This window comes from Pipistrellus hanaki (assembly GCF_964339955.1).
Source record: "Pipistrellus hanaki genome assembly, chromosome: 18".
Taxonomy (NCBI): domain Eukaryota; kingdom Metazoa; phylum Chordata; class Mammalia; order Chiroptera; family Vespertilionidae; genus Pipistrellus; species Pipistrellus hanaki.
The window spans coordinates 10628308-10649673 of NC_140520.1; positions in this window are offsets into that span (position 1 = coordinate 10628308).

Genomic DNA, 21366 nt, shown 5'->3' on the forward strand with positions numbered 1-21366 from the left:
CGGCATGGAGAGGGGAGTCCACTGGGCAGGCGGGCAAGGAACCGGCTCTGCCAGGACTCGGACAGGAACCTGCAGTCAGCGTCAGGGCCGGGCGGCTCCGGTGAAGACAGCTCGGCTGACCCAGGGGGAGAGCGAGGGGAGGTTGGGGATGGGGAAGATGGAGCGGGCCAGGCTCAGGAAAGGGCCGCGTCAGCAAGGTGCCTTCCGAGGAGCTTATTGTAGGGGGTGGAGTTCTCCGCCGTCTGCCTGGCCCAGCGTTACCCTATGAGAGGGGGTGGAATTGGGGAGCAATCCCCCCGTGCTTTTTCTGACCAATAAAAGAAAAAAAGGAGAAAGAAGTTGAGCCGAAACCAGTTTGGCTCAGTGGATAGAGCGTTGGCTTGGGGACTGAAAGGTCCCTGGTTCGATTCCGGTCAAAGGCATGTACCTTGGTTGAGGGCTCATCCCCAGTGCGGGGTGTGCAAGAGGCAGCTGATCGATGACTTTCTCTCATCGGTGTTTCTAACTTTCTATCTGTCTCCCTTCCTCTCTGTACAAAATCAATAAAATATATTTAAAAAAAAAAAAGTTGAAGGGAAAGTCAACGGGAAAGCACACGCAGAAGTCACTTCCCCGTCTCTGAGCCTCCGCCTCTGCATTTTGACATTCTATTTTATTTTATTTTATTTTATTTTATTTTATTTTATTTTATTTTATTTTATTTTATTTTATTTTACTTTACTTTACTTTACTTTACTTTACTTTATTTTATTTTATTTTATTTTATTTTATTTTACTTTATTTTATTTTATTTTATTTTATTTTATTTTATTATTTATTTTTCATTTATGACAAACGAAACCGGTGGAGGGGGAAGTATTTCAGATACGATTGATGGGAATGTGTCTCCCCTGGGGACGGCGTCGGCTCCGTGTCTCGATCTCCCCTTCTGGCCATGGCTGGCCTGACCCTTGCTTCTCTGTCTCCCTCCACCAGGCCCCCCTTTTGCCTTCCGTCTGCATCGTGGCTGCTCTCCCCCCCGCCTACCCCAACGGGTGGGTTCTTCCTTGCTGAGCGGGACCCCAGCCAGGATCCCATATGACTTTGCGGTGCCTTTTCCCAGCAACGACGTGAGGGTGTAATCTTAGAAGACTGGCCCTTTAACATCCAGTAGGGTCCTGTCTCTTACCCATTTCTCTATCTGCTCATCCATTCAGCACCATCCATTCGGCACCTGCTGCTGCCAGGCATGAGGCCAGCGCTCGGCCGTGCAGAGGTGAGGCACGCCTGGCCCCACGGAAAACAGCGGGTGTCTTCAGAAACCCCTTAAACCAGCCGTCGCCAACCGGGGGTCCGTGAGGCCCAAGAGGCTGGTGACCACCGCTCCACACTGAAGCAGCCGGAGGGAAAGAAAGCGTTGCCATCTGGGCACTCCTTGCTGTGTGTCCTTGGGCTCATTACTGAGCCTCTCTGAGCTTCAGGTGTTCATGGGCAGAATGATGGAGATTGCCCTAACCGGTTTGGCTCAGTGGATAGAGCCCCGGCCTTCAGACTGAAGGGTACCGGGTTCGATTCTGGTCAAGGGTATGTACCTTGGTTGTGGGCACATCCCCAGTGAGGGGTGTGCAGGAGGCAGCTGATCGGTGTTTCTCTCTCATTGATGTTTCTAACTCTCTATCCTTTTCCCTTCCTCTCTGTATAAAATCAATAAAATATGTTTAAAAATTTTTTTTTTTTTAAATGGTGGAGATTATCCCAAAGGGCTGTTGTAAGGATTGATGATAGGACGTGTGTGCGTGCTCCCTGTAATGGCTGGAATGTAGTAGTTGCTCAGTTAGTTACTCTTTTTTTCCCCTCCTGAAGGGCTCACAGTGTGGCTGTGTGCGGTGGGGGTGGGGAGGGAGGGGAGGCGTGGGGTGATTCTGGTGGCAGTGGGTAGGGGTTGGGAGATCTGGAGCAGGGGGCACTGTGCCGGGTGGAGGCCTGTTGGCTTTGGGCGTGGGCCAGCGGGAAGGTAGGGCGTGAGGGCCGCCCTGGGCGTGTCGGCCGTCCCGGGCGTGTCTGTGTGGAGAGCAGGCGGGAGGGCGGGAGGCCATGAGGCCGAAGACCTTGGCCGTACCTCTCCGGACAGGGCTGTCATGGGAGCCGTAAACAAGGGCTGTTTGTTTTGACTAAAATAGCCCACCTCTGGCTCTGCTCTCCAGTTCTGCTCATTTCCCCATCACTGCTGCTGGGTTCAGCGGGGCCCGAGATAAAGCACTGGCTCTGGGGTCTCCGTGGCTGTGGCTGAGGGCCACGTCAGCGTGGCTCTGGGGACCCCTTTGGATCAGGCCGGGTCGGGGGGCAGGGTGGGACACGCCCTCTGGAATGGCTTCTGGTCTCCATCGCTGAGCCAGGCCATCCACCCTCTCTGCCAGAGTAGATACTAATTCTGACGTATAATCACCGCCCATTTGAAAGATGAGGAAACCGAGGCTCACCGAAGGAAGTGGCCTACCTGAGGCGGTGCAGACCAGGGACCACGTCCAGATCTTCTCTGCAGCCCCGGTGCCCCCTCTGTCACTGCCCGTGCCACACGGCCACCCCCTCCCTGTCCCCTGGCCACTCCCCGCTCCCCTGACCCAGGCAGCCTGCCCCAGGCCCATGAGACCACCCCTTCCCAAGGCAGACGAACACGCTGGGAGCCTCAAAGGTGACACGCACAGACGTTATGATTATGAAAAGCATCAGCGTTCCCCTTGGAGGTCAGTGAAGTCAGCCATCAGGCTGTCCCCGCGGGCACTTCCCGTCTCAAGTGGATGGATCTCCCTCTAACACCTAACAAAGGGAAACGGTTCGGGCGGGCGCAGGAGGGAACTGAGCCTCCGGGGCTAATAGCTGAGCTGGCATTGTGCTGACGGGGCCGGGTGGTGTGAAGTGGTGGCGATGCGGGAAGTCCATGCTGGCTAGGCCCGCGGGCCCGCCCGAGTTCAGCGGAGAGAGGCAGAGCCGAGGGTGCGGGCAGGGGTCTGCCTCCGGTTCCTGGGCCCGCCTGGCTGCAGCAGAGCCTCAGGGGAGGGTCGGGGTGGGCAAGGAGGTGCAGGACGTGGAGCGGGTCAAGGGGAGGCTGCTCTGTGGGGTGTGTCTGGGGCCCAGCACTCCACCAGCTCCTTGAGGCTCCGTGTACAGTTATTACCAGACTCCTCTGTGCTGGCCAAGCCCTGCCCGTCTGCTCCCAAACCATCTCACCCAGAACACCTGTTCCTTCTTCCTGGGGTTATAGTAGCTTTTTAAAAAATGATTTCCCACCAGGTTTTGAGTTTCTGGAGACGAGGGACTGTGTCGCAAGCACCTCTGGCCTTTGAGCCTTGCAGAAGTAAGTGCTCGGTGTGCATTTGCTGGATGGATGAATTGATAAATCCACGCACAAGGCACGTGCTTGGTAATTACTGATGGACTCTGTCCTGTCATGGGTTCTGGCAGGATAACCCCTCTTCTGGGCCGGGAGCTCCTTGGCAGAGTCCACCGAATCCAGGGACCGTCTTTCTGGGGGTTCAGGGATCTTGTCCTCAAGAGGCTCACCGTCTAGGCGGAAGGCAGTGAGGGGTCCTCCTCAGAGTGTCAGCCACCGAGCGTAGGTGGAACCGGGCAGTGTGGACAGGGAAGTGGGGGGGAGATCACTCTGAGGGAGGTGCCCCCAGGCTTCCTGGAGGAAGCTTCGTGGGAGCGGGGCTGGGGTAGTGGATGGACAGCTGCCCGCGGCGTGCGTGAGCAGTGCGGTGAGTTCCCACAAGGTGGGGTGAATCTGTGCACCAGCACCCAGGAAGCCCCGCCCCGTTGCTAGGCCCCGTCCCCCCATCCCCCAGGGACAGCCCCTCCCGGAAGCATAGGTTGGTGTTGTGTGTTCTGACCTTTGTGTACATGGAGGCGTCCTCCATATGCTCTGTGGTGGCTGGGATGGAGCTGAAAGGGTAGCTAGGAGCTCACTGGGGGTGGGGGACAGGGAGGGGGGCGGAGAGGGGCATTGAGGGGAGAAGGGGTGGTGACCTGGAGGCAGAGAGGTAGCCAGCACCATGTGTGTGAACCGCCAGCTTCGGGCACTGCTAGAGCATCCGTTCCAGGGGGAAGGCATGACATGGTTTTGGAGAGGAAGGCTGGGGAGAGAGGTCACGGAGACCTTCTATCCCAGTGGTTGGCAAACTCATTAGTCAGCAGAGCCAGATGTCAACAGCACAGCGATTGCAATTTCTTTTGAGAGCCAGATTTTTTAAACTTAAACTATATAGGGAGGTACGTTGTTATTAACTGAATTAGGGTACTTCTAAGCTGGCCTTTGCTAAACACTCAAGGGGCCAAAGAGCCGCATGTGGCTCTCGAGCCGTAGTTTGCCGACCACGGCTCCACACTATGCAAAGGGGTTCGGGCTTCAGCCTAGAAACCTGTGATCCCCAAACCTGGCTGGCCGTCCAAGTCACCTGGGCAACTTTTCTCCTTCTTCTTTAATACTATGTTTGCATTGATTTCCGAGAGGAAGGGAGAGAGAGAGAGAGAGAGAAACATCCATGATGAGAAAGAAGCATTGATGGAGCCCACAACCCCTGACTGGGGATCAAACCCTGACCTCCTGGTTCCTAGGTCGATGCTCACTCAGCCACTGAGCCACGCCGGCCCTTCAGTGACACACGGAGGCTGGACATAGTCCTGGACCCGTCCAGCTCTTAGGTTCTGAGAGCCCTGGATATCAGGAGGCTGGTGTGGGGACCACTGTACGCAGCCCAGGGGCAGCGTGGGGGGCAGCCACCAGCTCCGTGCCCTGGACAACCAGGAGGAGGCACAGCCCAGGCAGAGGAGGCGGCGGGGGGAATGCCGGGCCATCTGACCCGTAGCTAATTCCCCTTTGGACGTGCTCTCCTGGGACCCGTCCGTGAAGGACGTCCCGGAGGAGGAGGGGGAAGAATGTGGCCCGTTGTCCAGGCCCCGGACACAAAGGCCCGTCTGTGCGCACGTGGCACCCCCACCCCGGCCCCATCAGCCGCTCTTGTTTCCTCCGCCGCCGTCACAATGCGACTACAGACGCGCAGGCTGCCCTGGTGCCCCCGCCCGGAGCGCTGAGCGGTGGGCCCGGTGCCCGCGGGGCACCCGCTGAGCGCCGCCCGCGATGCCAGCCTCCCGGCCGGCCGGCCGCTTGGCTCCCGGAGAGGCTCGTGTTTCAGCAGCCTGCCTCTCCCTGCCCTCATTTGCTGCCCTCTCTCCTCTTCCCTTTCTCTCGCCCGCCCCGCACGCGTGTGAGCGGCAGATCCAGGGCGATCTGGCCCCGGCTGATGGCCCGGGAGCCAAGCCTGGAAGCCTGAGCGGTGACCAGCTGGGCGGGCGGCGGCCCGCGGTGCAGGGCCACTCGAGAGGCGCTGTCCTCGGGCAGACAGGCGGGCGGCGGGCCCCCAGGAAGCCGGCAGGACGTTCTCTCCCGGGGGGAGTCCCTGCCAGGGCCCGGTGGGAGCCAGCGTGGCATCGGTGCCAGGAAGCCTGGGATGTGAATGTGGACCTTGGCGTTCTGCTCGCAAGAGTTGAGGCTCTTAACCAACCTCTGCGTTTTCATTTCCTTGTTTATGTGAAATGAGGATCATAGTTCTCGCTGCATGGGGTTGTTTTGAGCTTTCCGTGGGCCCTGGTGGAATGCAACTTCTTGAGGGTCTTTTTTTTTTTTTTTTTTTTTTTAAATATATTTTATTGATTTTTTTACCGAGTGGAAGGAAGAGGGATAGAGAGTTAGAAACATCCATGAGAGAGAGAATTATCGATCAGCTGCCTCTTGCACACTCCCTACTGGGGATGTGCCTGCAACCAAGGTACAATACATGCCCTTGACCGGAATTGAACCTGGGACCTTTCGTCCACAGGCCGACGCTGTATCCACTGAGCCAAACCGGTTTTGGCTTGAGGGTCTTATTTAATTATTATTACTATGAAAAAGGAAGGGAGAGGGAGAGGGAGAGGAATATTGGCTGCCTCTTGCACGCCCTCTACTAGGCATCGAGTCCGAGACCCAGGCATGTGCCCTGACCTGAGATCACACTGAGACCTGTCGGTCCATGAGCGGACGCTCAACCACTGAGCCACACCAGCTGGGCTGAGGGACACCGTTCAACCCACAGCAGCCTCCCAGGCCCCTGTACAGACCTGAGCTTTTTCTGTGAGGGACACGGAGCCATCGGAGGGGCTTGGGCTACGAAGGTGGGGCATGCTGTGATTACAGTTAAAGGGCCGCTCGGTCTCTCAGAGGCTATTTCTCTCTCTCGGATGTGGGGCAGGTGCCTCAGGTCGCTCCGGAGAGCCTGCCGTGTGTGAGATGGCCACGAGGGTTTCTTCTCCTGATGGCTCCGGGGGAAGGGATGCTCAGGGGGCCTTCCTTTCCTCGCTCTCACACCCAGAGGCTGGCGGGCTCCAGGAGCTGGGCCTCCACGCCTTCCCTGTAACCAGCACCAGCTCCTCCTCTCCCCTCCCCCACCCCAGGCCTCAGGGATCTGTCTTCCTCGCAGCCCGCTCCTCCAGGCCGCGCACCTGGCAGCGTCCAGGCCTCTGTCGGTGCCCTTATCTCTGCCCTCTGGCCTTCGAGCCCTTTGCTGCCTTTGGGTTCCATCCAGCTCGGCCCCACCCTACCTGCCCCAGCTAACCCCAGCTTGCTCTTTCTCTGGGTGGGTATTTGTAGAAGGACCAACTCTAAAAATCACTCCAATTGTAAAACCCAATAACCCCCCAGGGCTAGTAATGGCATGGAAACATCTGGTCTCCTTGTGGCTGGTCACAGAAGGTATTCCTCGATCTCTTTAGAAAGGTAACGTGGCGATACGGGCGAGGTATCAAGAGATCTAAGTGTGCTTCTAGCCGTGGATCTGGGAATCTCACGTTTGGGAGTCTAGCTAAAGAACGTAAGCCCGGATAGGAAAACACTTCCTGTATACGAAAATGTCCATCACAGACATTTTTTTATGTGGAAGAACTGGAAATGACAGCAGTGACGAATGTTCATTAGGTGCTTCTTATGTGCTAGGCACCGTTCAATTCTTTGCCTTTGCTTTTTGTGGAACCCTCCCCGCATCTCTCTATAACGGAAGCAGCGAATGCCTGGTGATGACTGTCATGACCTCCATATACCGTAGGTGACTTCCCGCAGGCAATTCATATGTGGGAGGGAAGCCCAATGGTTTGGACTGCTGGCCTGGGGATTGCCCTGCGGCAAGCACCATCCCTTTACCTGGGAATGTGACCAGTTCCTGCCCCTCCCCCCCTCGGGGCTTAGACTACAGCAGGGTGAGTGCATGGCCTGGCCACTCCATGATATGAATCACAGCCACCACGCAAGCTCTCCCGCTCCCTCCTCATCAGGCTGTGGTATTGAGTCTGATAGGACTCTAAATGAATCGGCTTAATTTTTTAATGGAATAAGCTGGGGGAGGGCCGAATCATTTTAAATGGAACTCAATTAACTTCAAGACCTCCTGCATCCTGGTTTCGTTCATTTAGGACGGTAGCTCTCAAGAATGTCTTTTACTATATGCACCTCACCACACACGCTGTCTTCATACCCGTTGTTGGGTCGCTCAGGGCCAACCAGGGCCTCTCCCCCGGTGAGGGTACGCGTGCTAAACTCACCCACTACCACCTTAAAGTCCTATATAATAAAACCCTAATATGCAAATCGACCCAACGGCAGAACGACCCGTCGCTCTGATGCACGCTGATCACCAGGGGGCGGGTGCTCAATGCAGGAGCTGCCCTCTGGTGGTCAGTGCGCTCCCAAGGGGAGCACCACTCAGTCAGAAGCCGGGCTCATGGCTGGCGAGTGCAGCGGGTGGCAGGAGCCTCTCCCACCTCTGGCCGAGCTAAGGACCCCCTCAGGGGTCCTGGACTGCGAGAGGGCACAGGCCAGGCTGAGGGACCGCCCCCCCTCAGCACACAAATGTCATGCATTGAGCCTCTAGTTACTTGTAAACTCCTCCTACATACAGCCACAGATTGAGTTTTTATCAGCCACCTATCCGCTCCAAAGCATGATGGGAGTACTGGGTTGGTTCCTTGGAAAAGTGCCTCTGTTTCCACTCCTGTATAAGAGTGGTCATTCCAACATCCAGACCTTGTTGGGAAGCTGCCGGAGATTTCCGGGACAGTGCCTCCCATAGTTCTTGGCATACAGATCCATTACAGATCCATTCATTCATCCGTCCATCCATCCACCTATCCATCCATCCATCCATCCATTCATCCATCCATCCATCCATCCATCATCCACCCATCCATCCACCCATCCATCCATCCATCCATCCACCCATCCATCCATCCATCCATCCATCCATCCACCCACCCACCCATCCATCCATCCATCCATCCATCCATCCATCCATCCATCCATTCATCCATCCATCCATCCATCCATTCACGCCAGCATCTCCCCTCCATCATTCCCTCAGCCTGCGTGGTGAGAAACCTGGCTGCAGTCTGAGCCTCCTGCCCAGTGTACGCTCCGCCCCGCACTCCACGCTCTTCCTCGCTGTCTCTCGCACGTCCCCTCCGTTCACCTTGGAACGTGATTATCTCCGGCTCTCCCCCGAGGCCTGCCACAGATGCGTAGGAAAACACAGGAGCCGGTGCTCTGGCAACAGCCAATTAAGCTCGCACGAATGTGGAGCAGTGACATCCCAGGGCGCCGAGGACCAAGAAAAGCCTCCAGCTGGCCGCGTCCACGGCAAAACCTCGTGGGCGGGACCTTCCATGGGAAAAGGCCTTCCCCTTCTCTTCCTGTCGCCCACGGACATGAGCCTGAGGCGGCGGCCTCCTTGTGGGAAGTGTGGACAAACGCGGGGCTCCCGCGTCCTCAGAGGCTGTGGGGCCGGAGGGACGGCGGCCGCCTCCTGTCTCTCTGGCGCCTGCAGGGAAGGGGTGCCTTCCACTCGGTGCAACGTCCCTCTGCCTTCGAGTGTCCGGTCTCAGCCCTGAGGCCGGCCCTGGCCTGTCTGCAAAGCAGGTGACACAGCTGATCCTGCCATTCTCCTCAGGGCCCGGGGGTGGCCATGCTCTTAGCTGGTCGCAGTGGCCACTACACAACCACAAAGCCTGGTCTCTGCCTGAGCACCAGCGTGAGGTCAGACCCCGGGCGGGGCGACGATTCTTGTCATCCGGCAGGCTTATCTGCTCCTCCCTCGGCAGGGCCTGCAAGTGTGGGGCTGGCGGCAGAGGCAGGGGTGTGCCCTCTGCTCCATGGCTACTGAGCATTTGGGGCCCTGCAGGAGGACCCCGGCTGCCCACCGTCATCCAGCCCCGGCCTTTCTGTGTCGAGCGCCATCATCCCAAGCAGCTCCCCTTTCTCCAAACATCCCAGGCCTCTGGCCTTCATCCCTTGGTTCCCGGTTTCCTCTGCCCCATGCATGTCCTGTCTTCATCATCCCCGTTAAAATCGCACTCCTCCGGATGAAATGCACTCCTACCCCCACCCCACTCTATGTGTTCCCACGTCATGTGCTCGCCTTCCTCTGTCCAGGGCCAGCATGCACCTCTCCCTCCGCTGTCCCTGCCCTTGGGTCCCCCCTCCCCCGACACCTCCCCTGTGCCTTTGTGGCTGGGTGACAGCACCACCGAAATGACTCTGGTGGGCATTTCTGGAAGGGGATCTCCTTGAGGGCGGGGCTTTTCTATGACGCCGTTGAGTACCCCCGCCCCTCTGGTGCCCGATGCCATGCCTTGCACTTAGAATGTCCTGGAGAAATGCCCGCTGAACCATGGTCTGGCCTTTTTCTAGCCGGGCGAGCTGCGCGCAGGGAGCTGGTGCCACAGCGGGACCCGGCTGCAGAACCGTCAGCTCCCCGGGCCCGCTGGCTCACGGAGGGCAGAGTGCAGGAGTCGCTTCTGCATCTCTGGCTCTCGGTACCTCCCTCGGGTCAGCTGGTTCGTTGTCAATGCCAGCAGCTTCTGCCGAGCTCCCTGGGAGCCGGGTCTGTACACCGCTCAGCGCGGTGAAGACGGGAGGGGGTGTTGCCAAAGCCGAGAGCTTTCCAGTTCATTCTGTTCTGTTCTGTTACGCCATGGGTGATATTTCTTCTCTAGACTTTTATGCTTTTCTGCCAAACAGAAAAAAAAAAGACTCCAGCCACTCGCATTCATACGGGGGAGCTGCAGAGAGTAAGTAACAGGATGAAGCTTCTAGCAGAAAACGGTTGTTTTTCTCCCGGGTGTCTCCCGGGCGACCCTCAAAGGGCCGCTGTCCTTTGGCACAGAGTTTTATTCCGTGCCGGTGCCAGTGTGTCTTCCAGAGGAGCACATCTCTAAATTTAACATGAAAGTGAGCGCGGGGGGGACTGGGCGGCCTCGGCCGGCCCCCCGGGGGAGAGCTCAGTTCTTGCAGCAAGGGAGATGGAATGACAAGTCCCCGGCTTGCAATTTTGGTTTCCCCTTCTGTTCCAAAACAACATTGTTCAAATACCAAACTCCTGTCTTAACCATAATTATTAGTTGATGAAAGCATGTCTGTATTTTCAAGGATATATTTTTTTGTTTTTTGTAGATCTTAAATGTCATTCTGGGATTGGCAAATACTTTGGGGGCTGCTACCTTTTTAAAAAAAATCCTCACCCAGGGATATGTTTATTGATTTGAGAGAGAGGAAGAGAGAGAGAGAGAGAGAGACAGAGAGAGAGAGAGAGAGAGAGTGTGTGTGTGGGAGAGAGAGAGAGAGAGAGAGAGAGAGAGAGAGAGAGAGAGAGAGAGACACGTTGATGTGAGAGAGAAGCATCAGTTAGAAAGCACATGACTAGGGATTAACCCACCACCTTTTGGTGTACAGGACGCCACTCCAACCAACGGAGCCACCTGGCCAGGGCAGGGGCTGAGGCCTCTGATGGAGGAATTAACAGTTTATTTAACCGCATGAATTGGAAGAGCCCATAGAAACCTGGTTGAGTAATTGTGCTTCCGTGTTGTTGACATTAGCTGTCATCTAATCTTTAGCCAGTGCGCAGAAATAAATATAACCACTTTGTTGGATTAAGGAGTTACGTTTATGCTTGAAACTCTGTATTTTATACGAACGTGCTTACTGTCAGCCTCTGAGATGAGAAATGTCATCGTCACAGAAACTCTGTGAACCATTCGGACGCTCCTTTGCTTCTGAGAACAAGGACTTTAATTTACTTCTACAGGTAGAAACTCGGATTTATTATTTCACTCCTAAACAGTAGATTGTCGAGAACATTTCTCCTGAGGTAGTAGCACCAGACAAGCAGGCTGCCATGACAAAGCAGAAGCCACCCTGGACATCGGCTTCGTCTCTCCCCCCAGAACCCCAAACACTGACAGCCGTTCATTCAGCAAATTGGGGTGCCTTGAGGGCTGGTGCACATGGTGGCTGCTGGGAGAACATTATCCCAGGTCACTTGGCATTACTGTGGATTCCCTCGTCATCTGTCATCTGATTAGTGACCATTTGTGGGTTCCTGCATTATTTCATGTCTCCCTCACCTGCACTGTAACCTTGGCTTCTTCCCGAACACCCCGAGGGGCCTGGGAGTCGAGATGGGTCTTAAGCAGGACAGCACCCTCCCAGAGTCCCTGGAAACCCCTCCTCATCCAATAATAGGGGTGTCGAACTCAATCAGAGAAGGGGCCAAAATCTAAAATCCAGCCTAAATCGCGGGCCGAATGGTTTACTGAACAGTCATAAACTGACAATGTCATAAACTGACAGCGGAGTGCAGTGATGACAGCGCGGTGCGGGCCACATTGAAAGGCCTGGCGGGCTGGATTTGGCCCGCGGGCCTTGTGTTTGACACATGTGCAATAGGATCTCCCTCAGGTTCTCTCCTGATGCCCGAGGCCACCCTGAGGCCACGATCTTTCCACTTTAAGCTCTGACCCCGATTTAAATGTAGACCCTCACAGAAAGGGGGACGAGAGCCAAAACCGGTTTGACTTAGTGAATAGAGCGTCGGCCTGTGGACTGAAGGATCCCAGGTTCAATTCCGGTCAAGGGCATGTACCTTGGTTGTGGGCACATTCCCAGTAGGGGGTGTGCAAGAGGCAGCTGATCAATATTTCTCACTCATCAATCTTTCTAACTCTCTCTGCCTCTCCCTTCTCTCTGTAAAAAAATCAATAAAATATATTTTTAAAAAGAAAAAGAAAAGAAAGGGGGACTAGATCTCAGTGAAAGGACGTGTTAGACATTCTCCTGAAAGGAAATCCTGGGGCAGGAGGAGGAATGTTCCCTGTCTGAAAACCCTGCCTGAGGCTTTCCGGGGAGCCAGTTGGCACTCACCCCGGAGCCCTGACGGATGTTCCCATCCTTTGACCTGGCAATCCTACTCCTGTGCACATCAGGGAGACAATTGGTCTAATCGCCGAGAGGACTTTGTACACAAGAATGTTTAACAGGGAATCATCTGTGATGGTGTAGCTTTGGAAACCACTTGAATGTGAAACATTTGGAAAATGCACCGGCAAATAGGAGCTTATCCACCCAATTGAAAAAAAATCCTGTCATTAAATATGACAGTTGGGAAGAGTCTGTAATAACCTGGCACAAATACTGGCGCTATAAAAGCGAGAACAAGCCTGCTTCACGTGGGTATGTGCATTCCATGGCTAGGTACAAAGAAAGCCATAACCGTGAAATGCAATATGCAAATGGCAACTGGGATTTGCCTGGTGGGGCAATTCGAGGAGCTCTTAAAAATCGGGTTATTGTCCTCAGTATTTTCAACACTTGTAGTGGGCCCTAGCTGGTATGGTTCAGTGGATTGAACGTTGGCCTGTGGACTAAAAGGTCCCGGGTTCCATTAGGGCACGTGCCCAGGTTGCAGGCTCGATCCTCAGTAGGAGGCGTGCAGGAGGCAGTCTATCCGTGATTCTTTCTCATCATTAATATTTCTATCTCTCCCTCTCTTTCTCTCTGAAATAAATATAAATATACATGTATACATATACATATACATATGCATACATATATACATACACACATACACATATGTATATATGTGTATATGTGTGATATGTGTGTGTATGTGTGTATGTGTGTGTGTGCATATATATATAAATAATGATATATATATAATGATATTATATATATATATACATACACACACACATATATAATATATAATATATAATGTTTTAAAGCTGTGATGGGCCTGTAATGCTTCTGGAGGGATGCTCTGGGTTAACATGCTGCAGGGAAGTGGACAGATTCTGGACCCGCCGGTTCCCAGGACAACTCCCCGGCGCCCTGGGAGGTTCTCCGGGAGCTGCGACCACGGTCAGGTGGCGGCTGTGGCACAGGCTCACGCGGGGCGGGGACAGCGCTCCCGGAGCTCCTCTGCTCTCCCTGCGGCCGAGGCACGAGTGGGTTTGGAGGCTGAGCTCGGTTTTCTGCAGCCACAGCCTTTGGACCCGCCGCGAAGCGCTGGCTCGGTGGCAGGACCCTTGGCGGCTGGCGTAGCGCGGAATCCCCGGTCCTGCGCCTGCGCACTGGAAGCCGCCTGAAGAGACTGGAGCATCCTCTGAGCCTGGAGAGCTTGGCTTCCTCACCTGTAAAATGGCTCCTCCCTCAGGGGCCTGGAGCGTGAGGACTGGGGCTAAGCGGCCCGGAGGGGAGTGTCCAATGAGCCTGGTAGGGACCTCACACCTCACCTGCCCCGGGCAGGGCACAGTGTGGGCTCTGCCATCCTTTAAAAAAAAATGTATATCTTATTGATTTTTTTACAGAGGGAAGGGAGAGAGATAGAGTTAAAAACATTGATCAGCCGCCTCCAGCACACCCCCCACCGGGGATGTGCCCCCAAGCAAGGTACACGCCCTTGACCAGAATCGAACCTGGTACATGCCGCAGACCAATGCTCTATCCATTGAGCCAAACCGGTTTCGGCTACACAGTATGATCTTAACCGCGACACTAGCCTACGTGTGCGCCCACTTTTTTCTGCTTTAAGGGAAATGCTTTCTGTAGCTTAATTTTCGGGGCCTCCAGTAAAACATGTCGCAGAACACACTTTCTGGGTTCTCCTCCACCCCCCAAACCAGGCTTCCTTCACTAACCTTCTACTCGTGGAAAGTCTGTCATAGATGCATGCTGAGCCTGTGTGCTCAGCGCCCCCCTCAGCAGGCTCAGCTTAGGGGCTTCAGCTGCCTGCTGCCCCGCCAGACCCTCAGAAGGAAGTTTTGGGGTCTGTTTCTGCAGTGCCCTGTGGGGCAGTCCTTCCATTCCACCTGTTCTAGTGACTGCACATCCTCTTCCCCACAAGTTGTTGGGACACAGTGCCCTATGCTTTCACCTTTCCGTGGCTCCAGATGTTGGATTTAAAAAACAACAAAAACACCTGCAGCAGAAACGTGGTTACGCGTCAGGGATGTGTCCGTGTGCGCGCGCGGCTGTGTGCGAAGCCGTCTCTCGGCGGCCCGTCTGGCAGGAATCAGGACACCGTCTGCCTGTGTTTCTAGGGCTTCCCAGGAGTTACATAACCGCCCGCCAGCCAGGGGGCAGGAGCAGGGCCAGCCGTGGGAGATGTTTCCAGAGAGGAATGCTGAGGAAGGACCTTGAGGGGTCAGGGAGTTCACCGGGCCAGGGAATGTTCTCAGCCTCGGGGCCTGAACAAAAACCGCATTCAGAGGGTGCGAGCTCCGAGGAGAACAAGCCCCGTCTGTCTCCCGGCCTTGTCCTGGGGGCTTATCAAGGTGAGCCCTGCCGCTGTGGGGCACCGGGGATTGAATGGAGAGCCGGGCACCGCTGCCAGGCAGGGCAGTAATCCTCCCAGCCATCTCTCATTAGCAAGTGGCCGGGCCCACAGCGGCTGCAGGGCCAGGCGGAGGGGAGATAAGAGCTCAGCCTCATCTCTGAGCAGAGCCAGGCTGCAGGGGAAGGAGAGCTGTGGGCAGGGACCCAGCCAATCCCCACGGCTTATCCACGTCATCCTTGGGGGGAGGAGAGCTCCGATTGGTCCCTTCCCAGAGGGCCTTGCAGACAAAACCCCCTCCCTGCCCCCTATCTTACTCGACCTCGGCTTGTTTTTCTCCCAGGCCTCCGTGCAGAGAGCTGAGACCCGGAGCAGCGTTATTTTTTTTAAACGGTAGCTTGCGTGATCCATTTAGTGGGTCACGCCAGCTATTGAAAAAAAAAAAAATAGGCTACCATGTACATGAGACATAAACAAGGCCCATGCTGTTTCAGTTGGGAGTACAAAATTAATTCTTTTTAAAATATATATTTTATTGATTTTTTTTTTAATAGAGTTAGAAACATCAATCAGCTGCCTCTTGCACACCCCCTATGGGGGATGTGCCCATAACCAAGGTACATGCCCTTGACTGGAATTGAATCTGGGACCTTTGAGTCCATAGATCAATGCTCTATCCACTGAGCCAAACCGGTGAGGGTCAAAATTAATTCTTAATAGGAAAGAGAGAGAGAAAGGAGAGAGAGAGAGAGAAAGAGAGAGGGAAAATAAAGAAAGCACACCTCTCCCTCCAAACCTTCCCCCTCCAAGCACGAGAAACCCTGGCCCAATCTCGTTGAGACCAGAGGGACCTTGGTCATCTCATTGAAAAGGAAGTCCAGAAGTGGGCAGGCCCCCCGAGGTCACAGATACAGACTCCATCATGCCGCCAAGGATGCCGGGCCTTCACGGAGGCTTCTTCCCCCAGGCAGGTGGCGAGGGGGCTGCAGACACTCCGTGCCACATCCCAGGGACAGCCATGGAGGGCAGGGGCTGGCTCCTGTGTGTCTCTGGAGAGTTCCCAGGGGATGCTGGCTGCTGCTGCAGGGCAGGGGGCACCTGGAACTCCAGCCTCCCTCCCCTCCCCCCACGGCTGGACCCCCTTCCGGAGACCCGGCTTCCGTTGGTCTGGGAGGCAGCCTGGGCATGAGAGAGCAGAAGCTCCCCAGGTGACTCGGTTGTGCAGCCAAGGACCAGGCTTTCGGCCTCGCCGCCTCTTTCCCCCATCCAGCTGGGGGCGCGGAGGGAGACCTGTGTGTGGGAGGATTGATGAGCCAGGCCTGGCTGCTTGGCGGCACCTCGGATTCTGAGCTCAGCTGTCTGGGGTTGAGGCATACTTGCCTACTTCAGTCTCTTATCAGCTGTGTGGCTTCAGGCAAGTTACTCCACTTCTCTGAGCCTGTTTTGAGTGCTGTGCAAAAAGCGTTTCTGTTTACTTTTGTTGCCTTTGCTTCTGAATCCAAAACCAAAATGATCACCAAGACACCCTCCCATCACCTATGTTTCCTTGTGGGAGTTGGATGGGTTCCAGTCCTGTGTTCCAGTCTTTCCTCCATTCTGAGTGAACTTGACATAAAAGTGGGGTCCGGCCTCATTGTTTTGTATGTGGCTGTCCTGTTCTTATGCCAATGCCATGCGATGCCATGTTGATTACGGTAGCTTTGTAATGTGGTTTGTAATCTGGATACTTGATGCTTCCAGCTTTGGTTTTCTTTTTCAAGAATGCTTTGACATTTCAAGGTGTTTTGCGCCCCAAACAAATGTTAAGATTTTTTTGTTTTGTTTTGTGTCTAGTTTTGTGGAACATGCTATTGGAATTTGAACAGGGGTCCCATTGAATGTCGTATTTCAACAATATTAATTTTTCCAATCCATGAGCATGGACTACCTTCCCATTTATTTGTCTTCTTCCATTTCTTTCATCTGGGTCGTACAGTTTTCAGGTACAGGCCTTCCACCTCCTTGGTTACATTTATTTCTAGGTATTTTATTCTTGAATACAATTGTAAATGGATTGTTTCTTTATTTCTCTTGCGAATAGTTTGTTATGAGTATGTGGAAACAACAGATTTTTTTGCATATCGATTTTGTATCTCATAACTTTACTGAATTTGTGTATTAGTTCCCTCAGTTTTTTTTTTTTTTTTTTTTTAATGAAGTCTTTAGGGTTTTTCTATATATATATTATCATGTCATAGTCCCAGTTTACTTCTTCCTTTTCAGTTTGGTGCCTTTTACTTCTTTTTTCCTCCCTACTTGCTCTGGTTAGGGCTCCCAATACTGTGTTGAATAAAAGAGTTGAAGCGTGGACATTCTTGTCTTGTTCTTGGTCTCAGAGGAAAAGCTCTTCATTTCTCACCATTGTGTCCGATGTTATCTGTGGGTTTATCATAGATGGCCATTAGTATGTAGTGATATGGTCACTCTATACCCACTTGGTTGGGATTTTTTAACCATAGATGGATGTTAAATTTTGCCAAATGCTTTTTCTGCATTTATGGACGTCATCATATGGTTGTAATCCTTCATTGATTAGTATGTATCATGTTGATTGATTTTTGGAAGTCGAACCATCGTCGTTGTCTCTCCCCCCCCCCCAGCCCCCTAAATAAATCCCATTTGATCATGATGAATGATATTTTAATTGTACTGCTGAATTTGGTTTGCTAATATTTTGTTGAGGATTTTCGCATTTATATTCATCAGGGATACTGACCTGTAATTTCATTTTCCTGTGCTGCCCTTGTTTGGTTTTTGGTATCTTGAGAATCCTAGCCTCATAAAATGAGTTTGGAAGTGTTTCCTCCTCTTCTGTTTTTTTGAAAGAATTTGAGAAGGGTTGGTTTTAAGTCTTCTTTAAACGTTTGGTAGAATTCGCCAGTGAAGCAGGCTGGTCCTGGACTGTAGCTGGGAGGTTTTGAATTACTCATTCCGTATCTTTTCTGGTAATCTGGTTTGTTCAGATTTTCTATTTCTTCATGATTCAGTCTTGGTAGGTTGTGTGTTTTTAGAAATGTATCCATTTGCTCTCAGTTGTCCAATATGTTGGTGTATAAGTTCATATTAATCTCCTATGGTCCTTTCTTTGCATTTCTCTTGTATTCGGTGTAATGCTTCCCCTTTCTGTAGGGAGTGGCTCTGGGGTCAAGCGAGCCTCAGGCTGACCTGTGGCTGGGCCACTAACAGGTCCCCTCCTGGAGGGCAGAGCTCTCTTAGCATTGTTAAGCCTGACCTTGTAGCTCTCCCTAATTCCTTCCTAAGTAAATGGGCTGTGGGAGTGACAGCCATTGTTGCCAAAACAAGAACATCTGTGTACCTGTTACTCAGACCATAAAATAAGGCATTGGCTTGCAGGCTGGGTCTTTTGTGTCCTTATCCAGGCACAGGAGATCCACCCAGCCCCAGCTGAATTCTCTTTGTCTGCCTTTTCTTGATCCTTCACTGCCCATCCTCAGGTTCACCCTTGGCCGTGCTCAGGTTCACCCTTGGCCGTGCTGACGTGGCACACTGGCCAATTTTGTTTATCTTTTCAAAGGACCAGCTCTTAGTTTCACTGATCTTTTCTATTTATCTTTAGTCTCTGTTTATTTCTGCTCTAACCTTTGTTATTCCCTTCCTTCTACTAATTTTGGGCTTCATTTATTCCTTTTCTAGTTCCTTGACGTGTAAAGTTATGTTGCTTATTTGAGATTTTTCTTGTTTCCTGATATAGTGGTGGCTGTTAACTTCCTTTTTAGAGCTGCTTTTGCTGCATCTGTTAGTTTTGGTATGTGTATGTCCATTGTCATCTGTCTCAGGTATTTTTTAAATCCCTCTTTTGGTTTCTGCTTTGTCCCATGGGTTGCTCAGTAGCATGCTGTGTAATCTGCATGTATTTGTTTATTTCCCAATTTTCTTCTTGTGATTGATTTCCAGTTTCACATCATCGTGGTCAGGAAAGATGCTTGATAGGATATCAAATCTTCTTAAATTAAGGCCTGCTTTATGGGCTAATGTGATCCGTTCTGGAGAATGTCCAACGTGCACTTGGCCAAGGGGTGTGCCCTGGACCCCAGACAAAAGCTAAGCACAGGTGTGTGTGCAAGTCCCCCTTGGGAGAGCACCCAGCAGCCCCAGGTGCCTGCCCCATGGGCCGATGCCCTAAGACAGCGGTCGGCAAACTTATTAGTCAACAGAGCCAAATATCAACAGGACAATTGAAATTTCTTTTGAGAGCCAAATTTTTTAAACTTAAACTTCTTCTAACACCACCTCTAAAGCTAGAGGTTTTGGGAGCTCATCTCTCTGGGGCAGGTTTTAAGTTGGGGTACCAATGTGGGGCTCAAACCCTTCGCTTCTTAGGGAGCTCAGAGATGTGGGTCGCCATGCCTGGTGGGTCTATGACAAAATTGCGTCCTAGCCTTTCCTATCCCACTCTCCACCCCCCATTTGCCAGGTGTATGTATAGGAGTTGCTCAGTTAGCTTTTAGGTTTTTCCCAGAGGAAACAGTTCCAAATGTGGCTGTAGATTCAGGGTCCATGGGAGGCTGTGAGTTCTGATCTTCCCACGTCACCAGCTTTAACTAACTGAATGGCCACCCTTCTCTTTAAATGGGAAGCAGTGGCCGCTGACTGCTGGCTTCTCTCTTTAAAGTAGTGAGCTGAGCGCCGGGGATAAAATGGAAAAGGACAGATAGGCGGCCAGACCTCATGGAGCTTAGGTTAGCTGGGAAAGCGGGTATTCCGTTAATCACATCACTGAGTAACAGAATTGTGAGCTCCGCGAGGAAGTAGAGCACGAATCAGCTGTCAATAGTCCCGACAAAGCGGTAGCTGGGGAGGGTTTCCCGTGAGACCACCTGGGCCCAGCACAGGGGTGCCAAGGCTCTGGAACCCAGGCAGGTCCAGGGACCAGGTCTCTGGGGATGTCTGTCTCTTTGTAGATCTCATCTTCTTTACCTTCCACCATCACCTGCCATCCTAATGCCATGAGTGACCCCTTCTCAATACACGCTCATTTTCAACTTCAACTTCAAAGTCAAGAGAGAGAGAAAGAGAGAGAGAGACTGACTCTAACTTATAGACTGTTAGCCTGGCCACAGATTTCCTTGATTCAAAAAGCAGACACTGCCGAAACCGGTTTGGCTCAGTGGATAGAGCGTCGGCCTGTGGACTGAAAGGTCCCAGGTTCAATTCTGGTCAGGGGCATGTACCTTGGTTGCGGGCATATCCGCAGTAGGGGGTGTGCAAGAGGCAGCTGATCGATGATTCTCTCTCATCGATGTTTCTAACTCTCTAACCCTCTCTCTTCCTCTCTGTAAAAAAATCAATAAAATAAAAAAAAAAAAAAAAAAAAAAGCAGACACAGGTGGGGGCAATGTTAGCATACGGCTGCTTGGGCAACAGCAAAGTGTGGTGATGAGCTTTTGTTGATTCAGAAGCACTGACTGCCAGCTGTTGGGGAGGGCATGGCCCGGTCTCTGCTCAGGAATCCAGGGGACACACCGATCAAGAGGCCAAAGGGCCACCGTCAGGCGTGCGACAGCCTAACACGGTGAGGTTCGATTCTGAGGATGGGACCGTCACTGGAGCCAGTTTACGGTTGGTCCCCTGGCCTCAGTCAGTCAGACCGAGCCCAGACACGCCCGAGGGCCGGCCTGCCCGGTCTCCGGAAGGGCCCGCGGTCAGCTGGGAGAATGCAGCCGGCACACGGTGGCAGGCAGGAAGGGTGAATCCCAGGGGAACGCAGGAGGCTCCCAGCTGTGTGTGTGAATGCCGAGCAGATGGGCTGGGCTGGGGTGAAGGCACGGAGGGTGAGGAGGTGGCCAGGTGGAGCTCGGGAGCTGGGGGAGAGCCGTGGTGCCCAGATTTGCACGTGTCGATCACCTGGCAGGCTTATCAGGTTGCGGGGTCCCACCCGCTTCTGATTCGGTCGGACTGAGTCAGAATGTGCCTTTCTAACAGGCGCTGGGTGATGCTGGTCATGATCAAGAGCTGTGCGAACCCCTTGGATTTAGAGGGCAGAAAGGACGCTGCCCGGTCGGCCATGTTCAGGATTCACGGAGCAATGGCCACTCTTTACCCTTCACACACGCTCTCGCCCAAGCCTTTAACAGCCCTGACAGTCACTCGGATTCCCGAGAAAAGGAAGCAGAGGCTGCACTCTGAGTCCACTGCTAGGGCCTGTCTGTGTGTAGGCCGTTAGCCACAGGCCAGTGTGCTCGGCTACCACGTTGGAATCACCAGCCACCGACCGGAGGGGCCCCAGCCAGGCAGGGGCGAGAGAAGCCTCACATGCCCTCCAGGTCTCTGACAGGGAGGCGATGGAGGTCATTGCCTGGAGCAGGGGTGGGGAACAAATCCCTGAGGATTAAAAGGGCTGGAGACCCTAGAGACGGCCCAGGGAATCAGCCCAGGCCTTCGGGCTGAGGGAGTTAAATGATTGACCACCCACAGCAGGCTAATTCGTAAGCTGATCATTTCAAATGGCCCTCACACGCACGATGTTATAAATACCCAAAAGGCCCATGGCAGAAAACGGGTTCCCCACCCCTGGCCTAGAGCAAGTTCACTCTGAGGGACCTCCAGCTCAGGTCTGCCATGAGGCTATGCTCTTTTCGCACTAACACCGGGGTCCCCCAGGCCCTGGACGTGCGGGCCCGGGGCTCAGGTGACAGGG